This window comes from Ictalurus furcatus, chromosome 14, assembly GCF_023375685.1.
Source record: "Ictalurus furcatus strain D&B chromosome 14, Billie_1.0, whole genome shotgun sequence".
In the NCBI taxonomy this organism is placed as follows: domain Eukaryota; kingdom Metazoa; phylum Chordata; class Actinopteri; order Siluriformes; family Ictaluridae; genus Ictalurus; species Ictalurus furcatus.
In genome coordinates this window covers 2,542,357-2,557,164 of record NC_071268.1, presented here as the reverse complement: position 1 = coordinate 2,557,164, position 14,808 = coordinate 2,542,357, and the positions used below count along the sequence as shown (strand labels likewise).

General features: G+C 43.3%; 4 pseudogenes; all 4 read right to left on the bottom strand.

Annotated features, from left to right (window-relative positions):
• Positions 1 to 1,131: 1,131 nt before the first annotated feature.
• Positions 1,132 to 1,250, bottom strand: LOC128618739 (uncharacterized; annotated as a pseudogene).
• Positions 1,251 to 1,406: 156 nt separating this feature from the next.
• LOC128618746 (uncharacterized) lies at positions 1,407 to 1,525 on the bottom strand (annotated as a pseudogene).
• A 499-nt stretch (positions 1,526 to 2,024) lies between these two features.
• LOC128618728 (uncharacterized) lies at positions 2,025 to 2,142 on the bottom strand (annotated as a pseudogene).
• A 151-nt stretch (positions 2,143 to 2,293) lies between these two features.
• LOC128618735 (uncharacterized) lies at positions 2,294 to 2,412 on the bottom strand (annotated as a pseudogene).
• Positions 2,413 to 14,808: the final 12,396 nt, after the last annotated feature.

The window sequence follows — 14,808 nt, the reverse complement described above, 5'->3', positions numbered from 1 at the left end:
GGAGATGAGGTAGCCTACAGAGAGGAAGTCCTAAACTTGGCAGCCTGGTGTTCAAAGAACAATCTGGCTCTAAACACCAAGAAAACCAAGGAACTCATTGTAGACTTCAGGAAGCACAACACTGAGCTGGCCCCCCTTTTCATTAATGGTGAGTGTGTGGAGAGGGTCCACACCTTCCGGTTTCTTGGCATCCTTATCTTGGCAGACATCTCCTGGACGGACAACATCACAGCAGTTATCAAGAAGGCTCAAACGTGGCTACACTTCCTGAGGGTTCTCAGGAAGTACAATCTGGACCCCAATCTGCTGCTGATCTTCTACCGCTCGTCCGTCGAGAACCTGCTGACATACTGTATCACGGTGTGGTACGGTAGCTGCACCGCAGCAGACAGGGAGAGGCTTCAGAGAGTAGTAAGAGCAGCACAGAAGATCATTGGCTGCCCTCTCCCCTCCCTGATGGATATTTACACCTCCCGTTACCTCAGCAGAGGAAAAACCATCATTAAGGACAGCTCTCACCCTGGCTTTGATCTGTTCAATCTGTTGCCCTCAGGGAGACATTACAGGTGCATCAAAACAAGGACTAATAGATTTAAGAATAGTTTTTTCCCCAAAAGCTATTACCATTCTAAACACATACATGTACTGAGTTCACAGCAAATGTATATAATGTCTCAAAACTGTGCATTTCATAGTACCTCCCCCATCAGCCCCAATATCTTGTTTATTTATCTTGTTTATTTATCTGTTTATTTATCTTATTTATCTTGTTTATTCTTCTTGTTTATTTAATGTACATGTTGGCACGGAACAAAAAAAGGAGTGGCTTTTAATTTCATTGTACATGTGTATAGTGACAATAAAAGACATTCATTCATTCAAGTACTAACCAGGCCCAACTCTGCTTTGCTTTCGAAGTCAGATGAGCTCAGGCTTTGTCAGAGTGGTACGGCCGTAAGTGGAAGTTGACCCCAAATGGGGCCTATTTAAATAGTGTAAACAAAGACCTGACTGACTGAGTGATGATTGATTGATTGATTGATTGATTGGGTCCCCTTCAAACCTGTATCCAATCTTTATCCCAAAAGAGGATGTTGTGCAGAGATCATGAAAACACTTATCCAAATAAAAAGCTTACAGCACCTAGAATTCCGATTCAGTCTCCCAACCAAGTACTAACCAGACCCAATTCTGCTTTGCTGCCGAGGTGAGATGAGATCAGGCTTAGTCAGAGTGGTATGGCCGTAAGCGAAAGCTGACCCCAAATGGGGCCTATTTAAATAGTGTAAGCAAAGAACTGACTGACTGACTGATTGATTGATTGGGTCCCCTTCAAACCTGTATCCAATCTTTATCCCAAAAGAGGATGTTGTGCAGAGATCATGAAAACACTTATCCAAATAAAAAGCTTACAGCACCTAGTATTCCCATTCAGTCTCCCAACCAAGTACTATCCAGGTCCAACTCTGCTTTGTTTCCGAGGTCAGATGAGATCATGCATTGTCAGAGTGGTATGGCCATAAGCGAAAGCTGACCCCAAATGGGGCCTATTTAAATAGTGTAAGCAAAGAACTGACTGACTGACTGACTGATGATTGATTGATTGATTGATTGATTGATTGGGTCCCCTTCAAACCTGTATCCAATCTTTTTCCCAAAAGAGGATGTTGTGCAGAGATCATGAAAACACTTATCCAAATAAAAAGCTTACAGCACCTATTATTCCCATTCAGTCTCCGAACCAAGTACTAACCAGTCCCAACTGTGCTCTGCTTTTGAGGTCAGATGAGATCACGCTTTGTCAGAGTGGTATGGCCGTAAGCGAAAGCTGACCCCAAATGGGGCCTATTTAAATAGTGTAAGCAAAGAATTGACTGACCCAAATGGGGCCTATTTAAATAGTGTAAGCAAAGAACGGTCTGACTGACTGACTGATTGATTGGTTCCCCTTCAAACCTGTATCCAATCTTTATCCCAAAAGAGGATGTTGTGCAGAGATCATGAAAACACTTATCCAAATTAAAAGCTTACAGCACCTAGTATTCCCATTCAGTCTGCCAACCAAGTACTAATCAGGCCCAACTCTGATTTGCTTCCGAGTTCAATGAGATCAGGCTTTGTCACAGTGGTATGGCCATAAGCAAAAACTGACCGCAAATGGGGCCTATTTAAATAGTGTAAGCAAAGATCTGACTGATTGATTGATTGATTGGTTCCCCTTCAAACCTGTATCCAATCTTTATCCCAAAAGAGGATGTTGTGCAGAGATTTGAAAACACTTATCCAAATAAAAAGCTAACAACACCTAGTATTCCCAGTCAGTCTCCCAACCAAGTACTAACCAGGCCCAACTCTGCATTACTTCCAAGGTCAGATGAGAACAGTCTTTGTCAGAGTGGTATGGCCGTAAGCAAAAGCTGATCCCAAATGGGGCCTAGTTAAATAGTGTAAGCAAAGAACTGACTGACTGACTGACTGACTAATTGATTGTTTGATTGATTGATTGATTGATTGATTGGGTCCCCTTCAAACCTGTATCCAATCTTTATCCCAAAAGAGGATGTTGTGCATGTGAAAGAGGATGTTTGTATGCCGAGTGAAATTTCTGTTGTCTACTGTTCAGTGTCTGTTTTTTGTTCAGTAATCAAACACACAGTAAAATAATGTCTTTTGGTAACAAGTGAGCAGATCACACAATTATTTTAGATTAGGTTAGAATATATTAGAGTAGATGTGTATCTTTTCAGTAGTTGTATAATTAAATGTTGGGTCACTGATCTTTTAATCTAACATGAAACCTGTCAAGTCATTTTAAAAGAATCAGTTACAATTAATTTTACTTTACAAAACATTATGCATAACTATGTAAATGCTTTATATATTTATTTATGTCAATTGTTCGTGTCTATGGGTACTATTCAGGCTATCAGCATGAAGAAAAACATTTTTTTCCCTGGGAGAATCAACGTGTCCTTCAGGAGAGGCCCATCAGGTCATTTACGTCGGGACCCACCTGAAGAGGCAAGAAGGATTAAGGACAGTCCTTCTTTGCAAGGCATGTCAACACCTCAAAGAGAAGATGTGGTCAGGAACAATGCTCGTTCTATTGTTTTACAGAGGGGAGGGGATGTTTCAGGCAAGCAAGAAGTGTTAGGAGAATACATTCTTCAGTTTGGGAAGTACAAAGGGAAGTCCTTCCGGTGGCTAGTGGAGAATGATATTGGCTACACTTTGTACTTGTCCAGTAAGGTTGATGAGGAAGAACAGGCTGGGCAGTTCAACCCAGATGGTCATTGCAAGGAGAGCCTCCTTTCCTTTCTTGGATATTCAAGATGCTTTAAGGAAATTGAGGATCTCTGGTGATATCTTTAAGAGAGACCAGACCCAGTGCCAGTTTTGTCAGATGATGACAATGTTGTTGGATTTGGGGCACGAGCACAAGACACCCGGAGGAAGATCTGGAATACCAGGGCTGATGGGTATGCTGCCTTTATAATGGGGAAGAGCTGTGTTCCTGGAAGTAAAATGTACCACTTGCAGCAATATCTTTTAAAGCAGAAAAAACAGGTGACCACAGCCCCTTCTGCTACACCTTCACCCTCACCATCAACTCCCTCTGCAACATCCACTTCACGCCTTTCCTCCGATTATCCAGGTGAGTAAACCACATTTATATTTGTTTATATTGATTCTTACAGTCTACTGATGTATTTGTTTCATTTCACATTAATGGAGGAGGATGAGGAACTGGAGAAAATGATGCTGAGTCTGTCTCCACCCAAACGTCCTACACAGCAGAGTAAGTGAACCAAGAGGCTGCATTAATGTCATGTCTGTTATGTCCAGAATTATCTAGTTCAACCTGTTTATGGCATATTAAATTGCACATACTAAAGTTATACTAAACAAATTCTATTGTATATTTCAGAGTCACCTGCAGCCACTGGGTGTCCAGTCTTGTTCACAACAAGAGGTTATTTTCCACATCAGTTTTGGAGGAGTATCCTATTACCCATAGATTTATCCTTCATAACTCTATTTCACACCTTTTTTATTGTTTTGGCAGTGTTCTTGCCTGTTCTAAAACTTGTGTTCTTTTGTTATACTAACTATTGGTAAAGGTTGAACATACCAGTGATGAGGGTGAGTGCACTTCATGAATTTTATGCATGCTGTTTAACATGTTTGTATTGTCTACTCAAAGCTTTACCTGTTTTTAAAGAGTAAACTTTCAAATTAGGGTCAATTTGTGATCATTTTATGTTTTTAAATAATCTGTACAACTCAGTCATATAGGTGAACATTATTTGAACTTGCATTCATGGAATTTTTAAATAAATATTCTATTGATGTAAATTCTAACTGATCTAACAAAAGAAAAGACAGGTAAAGACATCTCATTCATGTCATTTACATGAATGTTTTATTAATTTTTTAATTTATTGTTCCATGCAGTTCTGCCACAGCCAACAGCACATGTGGTCTGCCATCCTCACATACCACCACCTTCTGTGCCTAGCACTTCCTCACAGAGTGAAGCCCCTGCATCACTTCCCAGAGTACCACCACTAGCTGCACAGTCAGTACCTACAGCCCCTCCAACAGCTGCTGTGCAGTCAGTACCTACAGCACCTCCAACAGCTGCTGTGAAGTCAGTACCTGCTGAACATGCACCAGTGCCCTCCACACAGACAGATGCCCCTGTATCCAGTTACATCCAAGATATTAACTGCTGGAACTGCTCCCTCCGGCAAAAAATCTTGATGAAAACAGAGATGGAAGCCATGGGACTCTGGCCAGGATCACGACCCGTGAGACACCTTATGAACATGGTTTCCTTGTGGCGTTATCCTCCTCAGCCTGAGCTTATAGAAATTAACACAGGCCTGCCATCACCAAAATAGTTCCAGCTCCATCCATTCTTCATCTGGAAACCGAAGCACAGTATTATGGAAAGGCTCAGGAACAATTACATCCTGCCTTGTCTTTACAGCTGTCCACATCCTCAGGTTGTTTCCTCTGGTGTGGGAAGACCCAGAGTGATTCTTGGTACCAGCGGGCAATATTATATCCTTAACTTTCGTCTGTGCTGCAAAGCATGCAAAAAATACTGGTTCGCTGTTAAACCCCAGTGGCTAGACATGCTACCAAAGCATTTTACGAACATCTTGCCAGTGATGGATGAACTGCGGCGCTCTGGAAAATCACCAAATGATATGGCCAACCAGCTGTCTGAGGTGCTTCACCTGAAGTACGAAAGAGCCCACCTAGCCTACCTGCTCAGCGTGCAGAACACCAGGGATGCTGAAGCAGGGCTGTATGGACAGAGGACCATCACTGGGGCACTGAGGAAGGATGACACACCAGCACCGTTTGGGGGTTATGAGGACACTGATGGGTGGTATGGGGTGTCTGTGACTGCACACTATCTGGTGGAGTGCCTTCTTCAAGAATATCAGCGGCAGGAGGCAGCTCTCACTCAGGTCCTACAAGGCACTTTTGGACAGGTGTTCAGGTCAGATCACACACGCAAAGTTGCTAGAAAAGTGACTCTCTCATCTGGATCCTGTCCTGGGTGATGCTGCAGTCTGAAAGTGAGCGGTCCTTGGAGTCAGTGTACTGTGGGCTGGCCAATCGCTACAGTGCTGCTGTTATCCTCAAGACCAAGTACCAGTGGGTGGACAGGTATGTATCATCACATCACGCATCACATCAAGTAGTGTATGTGTAGGTAATGAATATATTTAACTGAATTTTTTTATTTCCCTTTTGTGTACTTAGGGACTGCTGTGCTGCTTTCAGAGTCATGGACCCAGCACCTTATGAGCACCTGCAGTGGGATGCCTGGAGGACCACTGAAGCTATCGTGGCAGAGGTTACCTCAGAGAACCTCAAGAATTTGCGTGCCGCTTGCCTGAAGTACAGTGGGAACATCACTGTTAAACTGGACTTATTTCACTGTATGCGGCGGTTCACCAGGAAGTGTGTGTCGGAGAACCATCCTCTGTATAGCTCCTTCTGTCAGTGCCTCTCTGCTGCCTTCTCTGTAGTGGATCAGAGCGACCTGGTGAAACTGAAAAATGCATACATATTCTGTGGTATTGTGCCTGCTAATCCCACCAAGCAGCACATCAGACAGCACTGCAGGACAAAAGTGCCAAATCCCAGAGAGCTGGTCCAGAGAGTGGACCAAGGATCCCAACAACGTCTTCCTTTTTAAACCCTCAATGCTAAAGGTGTGGTGGATTCAGCATGTACACATCCTTAGAGGCTGCCTGAGTGACCCTGAGGTGGAGGAAGGAATCCTCTACAGACACGGGGGAACCTTACAGCTCAATCGTGTAAAGGGTGATGGAGCTGCTGTTCCCATTTGGATCCCTGTCAGAGGCACCTCACAACAGGAGGGGTTTCATTTCCACCAGGCTCAGTGGGTAACAGGCAATCGTGTCTCTCCTGAGCTGTTCCAGGCACAGGGAATGACTGGGGTGGCACGCTGGAATTATCAGCGGCTGGTGGACCTGAAGCGGCCTGGGGTCGTCCTACCTGCAGTGTTTGACCCTGTGTTAATGATGAATTTAAACAGTGCCTCTGTGAGCGTGACAGGTATCCAGCCTTGCATAAATCCAGCAGGGACACAGGAGAGCGGTTTGGCCTACGGTATGTGGAGCCAGGCTGTCGACCAGTGCCTCTTGACTTTGCCAAACATAAGTGCAGGAAGTCAGCCTTAGGAGATGTGGAGATTCCAGAAGAGTCTTCATCTAGCTTTGAATCCTCAATTCCATCTAAGGTACTCCTTTACACTTTGTTTTTATTTGATAATGGACAAAAAGATTTGGATTACTTCATAATTGATTGTTTTTCTCACTTGCATGCACTCATTTTGCTCAATTTCAGAAATGGTTGGATGATTCCTCTTCTGCTGAGATCTCTCTTGCTGCAGAACCAGAGGCCAGCCCACAGACTGTCATCTTTCATCAGTTTTCCAGTCCAAGTCCTGTGACAGTAAAGGAACAAAAGTCTGACGAATTTCTGTTAGATGCAGGTAATTGCATTATTCATACAGGCACTAATGTGTGTAATCTGTCTGTCTCATATATGTACACAAAGACTCAAATACTTTAGTTAAATAATTTTGTGAATCTCCTCTAGAACTGCTGAGCACACCACCACTTCCTATAGTTGCTTCTCCCCGTGCAGCTCGCACTGGACCCATGAAGACAGGTCGTGGAGTCTTTGTGTTGGACCACAACAGATGGACGGATCCAATGAGAAAGGCCATTGATGGTCTCCTGGCCAAGCACCACAGGAGCAAGGATTTCCTTAAAAGGGTGGATGCTGATTATGCTGCTATGGTACAGAGTGCCTGAACTGACCCCAACAGCCTTCTGCACTCAACCACAAAACAACACATAAACAGTTACATAAAACACCTTGCTAAAAAAACCCCACAAATGCCTCTCTCAACACCAGCCCAGAAAAGCTCCTGGAGACACAACAGTTATGGCAGCGTCTTAACTCAGGCAATGAAACCATCAGTGTCCCAGTGACGATACTGCCACCCGCTCAGTTCAATCCACCTGCAAAGAGTGTTCCTGAAGATGTCCCTCTGACAGAGGCAGCAGTTGAGAAGATGGGTAAAGACATCCTAGAGAAGCAGCAGGCAGCCCTGCAACAACAACAACAGCAGCAGCAGACACCAAAAAAACAAATTAGATCCTGTTTAGCTTGTGGTCAGTCAAAGTCTCGTTATCTGGGTGATGGCTCCTCAGTGCATTTCTTTTATCAGGCTGGTGATGTTAAATACTTCTACTGCTCCAGGAAAGTCTTTGAGGCATACTCTGCAGAGGGCCTGACCAACCCCAGGATGCCATTTGAAGATTTTGCAGACACTCCCTTCATTCAGCAGGAGCTGGAGGCCTCTCAGCAGAAGGGGGCAGAGAGGAAGAGGGTGATTGAAGAGAGAGGCCAGAGGAAATCATTAGTGGAGCATCCTTCTGGTTGTCTGTGCAGGTTCTGCCACCAGCCACTAAAACAAGAACCCAATAGCCCTCATATCCACACTGGTTTCCCTGGAGTGGCAGGCAAATACATTTACTATCCTTCTAAAGTGCTCTCCCTGTATCAGGCACAGGGAATGAATGCAGAGATGGCATGGGCAGAGTTTCAGCAGTCCCCATTCTATGAGGCTGAGAGGCAGAGGTGGATTGTTGAAAAGAGAAAATAACTTTGTTGTGAAATACAGCATTTAAGGTCTGTGCATGGCATGTCTGATTCCAAGCCAAGCACAAGCTTGGATTTTGGTAAATAGTTACAAAGCCATAAACACTGTGTAATACTGTTGTCCACGAATCTCATTCTATTTGTTCTGCTCTCTCTCTCTCTCTCTCTCTCTCTCTCTCTCTCTCTCTCTCTCTCTCTCTCTCTCTCTCTCTATATATATATATATCTCTACCACTGTGGAATTGTGTACAGACTTTGTATTTTTTTTTATTATTTGTCTGGTGTATTCGTAAATATGTTTTATCTTGATTGTATTTGTAAATGTTTTAAAACTCTTAGTCCTCATTTGCAATACATTTTCAAAAACTTACTATAACACACTCTGCATATATTATTCAGAAAGTTATTTTAATTTTGACAAACTGTGAATTTCATGTTCTCCTTTAACAGTTAATTTTACACACTGAATGTGTATCAAAATAGTAAATGTTGACTGCCTCTTTTTTAAGAAGTTACATAGTTACAATATGTAACAGATAATATAATAAAAATAAACTAAAACATGATCAAAACATCAAAATGATGTCTGGTGTTTTAATTTTAAATATAAATATTTGAAATAGTAACTACTAATGACAATGTCCACATCAATAATGGTTTACTAATGATCATTTTTACATTTTGCTCACCTTACACAAAGAAAACTTTTGGGAAATAACTTTTATAATTTATTTTTAACATCATATTGTTTTCATATGTTTATCATATTTTTATGGATTTGACATTAAAACAAGTTTTTTTTAAATCACATTTTAGCCAAGGTGGGATTCGAACTGATGTTTTCACATTAGGGTCATCCAACCCCCCTTCTGGATTTTCCTCACCGTCTATTGGCAAATCAGCACTCTACACCTACATGCGACTGGCTGCCAGGTAACAGGCGGAGATACTGTCCCCTATACTAATGAGGAAAGCCTGGGGGTGCCTGAGAAGGCCCATGACAATTTGGAATGTTGAGACCATGAGCGACCAAAACATAAATGAGCCTTGGAGTCGCTCTTAAGCCTTGTCTCATGCTCCATCGCGGTTACGGCTGGTAAAGAACGTTGGCACATTGAAACGATCAAAACAAAAACCATCAGAACATAAATGAACCAAGGAAATGCTCTTAAGTCTTGTCTCATGCTCCCTTCCTCTGATGGCCAAGAGAAAATGGCACTGGACTTGGAATGCACTGGGGTCTCCCCTACGCAACTTGAAGCCTGCTCAAGGCACGTCAACGGTCTGTGTCAACTCACTCGTGGGCACTATCTTGCTGACTGCAGAGAGAAAAGGGCACTGGACTTGAACTACACTGGGGTTTCACCTGTGCAACTTGAAGCCTGTTATGAAATATAAACGGTACCGCGAAGTTGCTGTTGAAGAAGGGTCTAACACGGACAAACACGTCCGTCGGCTCCGGTAGAACAGCCTAGTGTTTCCTTAAATCACGTTAAGGCATCGTACTCTAAATCCAACGGGGTTTTCTCGCGCAGGTATGAACCCTGCTTGTAGCTTTGTCAGCTGTAGGTGTCAAGTCACTGGTGCTCAATCTCCTGCTGTTTATTTAAAGCAAGTGGCACATACAGAGTGTTTAATTGGCAAAACTTTGAATCCACTTGCAAGGCCTGCTTTCTTCATGACACAGTGTCCCAACACTTATACCGACGTGCACCCTGTAGTGAAGAATGTATTGTTTTCCCCTGTGTAATACAACCACATAAAGCGGGAGAGCTGTCTATTAGCGGAGTGATCTAATCTGGTGTGGTAAGAGCAGAAAAATCTGAAAAAAAGTAGAGTATATGCGTCGCATGGAAACTATGGCTCACGGCAGACAGAATCGCACTCAGCTGAGCAAACAAGCCCCGTGGCATTCATTCAGTGGGGCCTAATGCAAAACAAACTCCCCGTCGGGGAATCGAACGCCGGTCTTCCACATGACAGGCGGAAATACTGTCCACTATACTAACGAGGAAAGCCTGGGGGTGCCTGAGAAGGCCCATGACACTTTGGAATGTTGAGACCATGAGCGACCAAAACGTAAATGAGCCTTGGAGTCGCTCTTAAGCCTTGTCTCATGCTCCATTGTGGTTACGGCTGGTAAAGAAGGTTGGCACATTGAAACGATCAAAACATAAACCATCAGAACACAAATGAACCAAGGAAATGCTCTTAAGTCGTGTCTCATGCTCCCTTCCTCTGATGGCCAAGAGAAAATGGCACTGGACTTGGAATGCACTGGGGTCTCCCCTACACAACTTGAAGCCTGCTCAAGGCATGTCAACGGTCTGTGTCAACTAACTCGTGGGCACTATCTAATTGTTGTATTGATTCAACATATGAATTTCAGTTGAGGTTAATTCAACTCACAAACTAGTTTTGACAGTGAAAACTTAAAATGTTAAGTTGACTGAAAAACTAAAAAAAACCTATTTGTTGTGTCAACTTAAAAATTTACTTGGGGACAACTTAAACTCAAAATCAGTTTTTTTACAGTGTATGGTTTATCTTCGTTCTGAGGTGGTGTCTGGCTTCGTTAAGGTTGCAGTTCGACCTCAGTTGCCAGTTAAGGGAGTTTTGTTTATTTGTGGTAATGATTTAGCTAGTGGAAAGGTTTTCCATTTACCTGTTTTAACAGACGCTCCCGTGTTGCATGAGAGTGATGAGCTTTTACGTGAGTTTCCCTCTGTCTTCAGTTCCTGTGTAGTGACACGTGCCCAAGCTCACAAAATGAAATGTGCTGTCAATATTTCAGACTCTTTTATGTGTAGTGATGATCCCTTGTTTGAAAACCAAGATTTGTGTTCTAGTCCTGGGGTTCTTCCCGAATCTAAAACTTCTTCAGTATCTTAAGAAGAGTGTGGTAAATGGGGTGTTGGGCGAGAACAGCTTGTGGCTGCCCAGAAAACAAATGTTTCACTCTCTCACTGTATGGCTGCTGCTGTAGATGGGGCACAGTTACCTCAATGTTCTACTGTGTATTTCTTTGATGGGGATGTATTGATGCGTAAGTGGACTCCCTCGAACTCTGAGCATGATTTGAGGTCAGTTTTTCAATTTGTGTTTCCAAAACCATACCGAACCCAGGTGTTGAGTATTTCCCATGACCATTATCACACTGGTCACCTTGGTGTGAGGAAGACATATGACTGTGTTTTAAGGCATTTTTTTTGGCCTGCTATGTGGTCAGAGGTTGCCAGGTATTGCCGCTCCTGTCATGTGTGTAAGGTTGCAGGGAAGCCAAATCAGGTCGTTCCCCCTGCTCCACTTCAACCTGTACCTGTTATGGGAGAACCTTTTGAAAGAATTTTAATAGATTGTGTGGGTGCCCTTCCTTGAACCAAGTCTGGTCATTCATACCTACTAGCTTTGATGTGTGCTGCTACTAGGTACCTTGAAGCTATACCCCTGCATAGCATAAAGTCCCATGTCTTGTCAAGTTTTGTACCACTTTTGGTTTGCCAAAATACATCCAGTCAGACCAGGGTTCAAATTTTATGTCTTCTCTGTTCAGGAAGGTTATGACACAACCGAACGTGCGTCATCAGGTTTCTAGTGCTTATCACCCAGAGTCCCAGGGTGCATTTGGACGCTTCCACCAGACACTGAAGTCTATGCTTCGGACCTACTGTTTAGGTCAGGGAAAAGACTGGGATGAAGGGATTCCCCTGTTATTGTTTACTATCCGTGATAAGAGTCACTAGGTTTCAGTCCTGCCAAGTTAGTCTTTGGGCACTCTGTTCGTGGACCTTTAAAGGTTTTACAGGAAGAGCTTGTCTCCAAGTCCGGTGAAACCCCCAACTAGGAATGTCCTAGATTATGTTAGTTCCTTTCGTGAGCACCTACATATTGTTTTTGAGTTAGCCAAAAGTTCTCTGGCATCCTCTCAGGCCTGTATGAAGGTTCGTTTTAATAAAAAGGCTGTGGTGCATACATTCCAAGCGGGTGACAAGGTTTTGGTTTTACTGCCATTACCCGGCTCTGCTCTCCAGGCTAGGTTCCCAGGTCCTTATGTTATTGAGTCTAAGTTGAGTGATACAGACTATGTTTTGAAAACCCCTGACTGGAAACGAAAGTCTCGTGTGTGCCATGTGAATATGCTCAAGCCTTATATCTCTCGTGCTACCGCAGATGTTGGCTCTTCAGTTCCTGTTGTCATGTCAGTAGCTGCTGCCTCTATGAGCGTGCCACCATCTGAGTATTCTCCTGAGGTGGATGGTCTCAGTTTAGGTAGGGCTTGTTTAACCTGTGATCAGTTACCAAACTCTGAATGGCTGGCAAATATCCAGTCTAAACTTGCGCACTTGTCAGAGCCAGCCCAGGGTGATTTAATAAGTCTTTTAAAGAAATGTCCATCACTTTTTTCTGATACCCCTTCTCATACTACTGTCCTCAGACATGACATTGATGTGGGTAATAATACTCCAGTTAAACAAAATGCTTACAGGGTTAATCCCACTAAACGTGCCATTATGACAGAAGAAACAGACTACTTGCTTGAGAATGGTCTTGCTGTGCCTAGTTGTAGTCCCTGGTGCTCGCCCTGCCTACTAGTTCCAAAGCCTGACAAAAGCTATAGGTTCTGCACAGATTATAGAAAAGTCAATGTTTTAACTAAAGTGGATTCATTTCCACTCCCAAGAATAAAAGATTGTGTTGACCGAATCGGAAATGCAAACTTTGTCACAAAACTGGACCTTCTAAAGGGTTACTGGCAGGTTCCACTCACACCACGTGCATCTGAGATTTCTGCATTCGCAACACCAGACAGGTTCCTCCAATATACGGTTATGGCTTTTGGTCTGAAAAATGCTCCAGCTACATTTCAGCGGCTAATGGCACAGGTATTGGGAGATGTAGAGAACTGTGAAGCCTACCTCGATGTGGTTGTTTTTACAGACATCTGGGATAGTCAGGTATTTGTGTGTTAGCCCATGTGTTTGCTCGTCTAAGTTGTCACTGTATGGGTTTAGCTGCTACAGTGCAGTGCAGAGTACATTATCTGTCCTTATGCTCTGTTCATATCATTTTCATGTAACTTATATATATTCACAAACTCATATAGATATTTACACACCTTGTTTTCCTGCTCAGCATGAGAGGATGTTACTGTTTCAGTTTCAACTCATTTACTGGTTTAAAATAAAGCAGCATCCATTTTTCCTCACACTGACTGTGTGAACTTGTGCTTGGCAGTATTTTCCTGAACACCCTGTCTGATTGGCCTCGCCTCCGTTCACTGAAGATATAAAATTACAAGCTGTCTTCTTTTATTCATTTGTCATAGGAATTTGGCATATGTGTTCAGTTACGTAGTGACAAATCGCTCCAAGTGCAGAATTATTCAGGGCTAAAGAAAAGATCTTTGGGGCTACAGCCCTGAATGCCCAGTTTATGCCCCTGTGCTTGAGTTTGTTTTTGGATGAGAGTAGAGGCTTTTTTCTTGAAACCCTTCCAAACAACTTGTGGTGATGTAGGTGACTTCGGATTGTAGTTTTGGAGACTTTCTGACCCCAAGACACAACTAACTTCTGCAATTCTCCAGCCGTGAACCTTGGAGATTTTTTGTCCACTCGAACCGTCCTCTTCAGTGCGTTGAGACGATATAGACACACGTCCAATTCCAGGTCGATTCATAACATTTCCAGTTGACTGGAACTTCTTAATTATTGCCCTGATGGTGGAAATGGGCATTTTCAATGATATTATATCAAGCAGAGAACAATGCAAGTAGTGCTACTATACAAGATCTTTGATGTCTAGAAAAGCAAAGTGTGCAGAGTAGAGGTGTAAGAGCCAGAGTATGTATTTTTAATTAAATTTTTTTATTAAGGATAATGTGGGGTTGGCATTTTATGGGTTGGTTAGGTGTTCACGGAGGAGGTGGGTCTTTAGCTGTTTTTTGAAGATAGTGACAGATTCTGCGGTCCGGATTGAGGTTGGAAGTTCAGTCCACCACTAAGGGACAGTTAGTGTGAAGCTTCTGGAAAGGGACCTTGAGCCACGCTGAGTAGGCACTACTAAGTGTCGGTCATTAATCGATCACAGATTGCGTGAGGGAACGTAAGCCTCAAAGACAAGTGTTGAGGTAGGGGGTGCTGTTCCAGACAAGGTCTTGTACGTGAGCATCAAAGCCTTAAATTTGATGCGGGCGACTACAAGAAGCCAGTGGAGGGAGATGAAGAGGGGTGTGACATGGGTTCTTTTGGGCTGGTTGAAGACGAGGCATGCTGCTGAATGATTATGAATCATCTGAAGGGGTTTGATGGAGCTGCTGGGAGGCCCGAGAGTAGTGCATTGCAGTAGTCCAGTTTTGATATGACAAGAGCCTGGGCTAGTAGCTGTGTAGCCTGTTCGGTGAGATAGGGTCTGATTCTCTTGATGTTGTAGAGAATGAACCTACAGGACCATGCAGTTGTTGATGTGTGGTCTGTAAAGGTCAAGCCGTCATCAAAAATCAACCCAAGGTTCCTGGCTGTCCTGGGTCGTTGTTATTAATGACTAAGGGAATGTGGCCTATGTGTTACCTCATATTTATACTATGGAAAA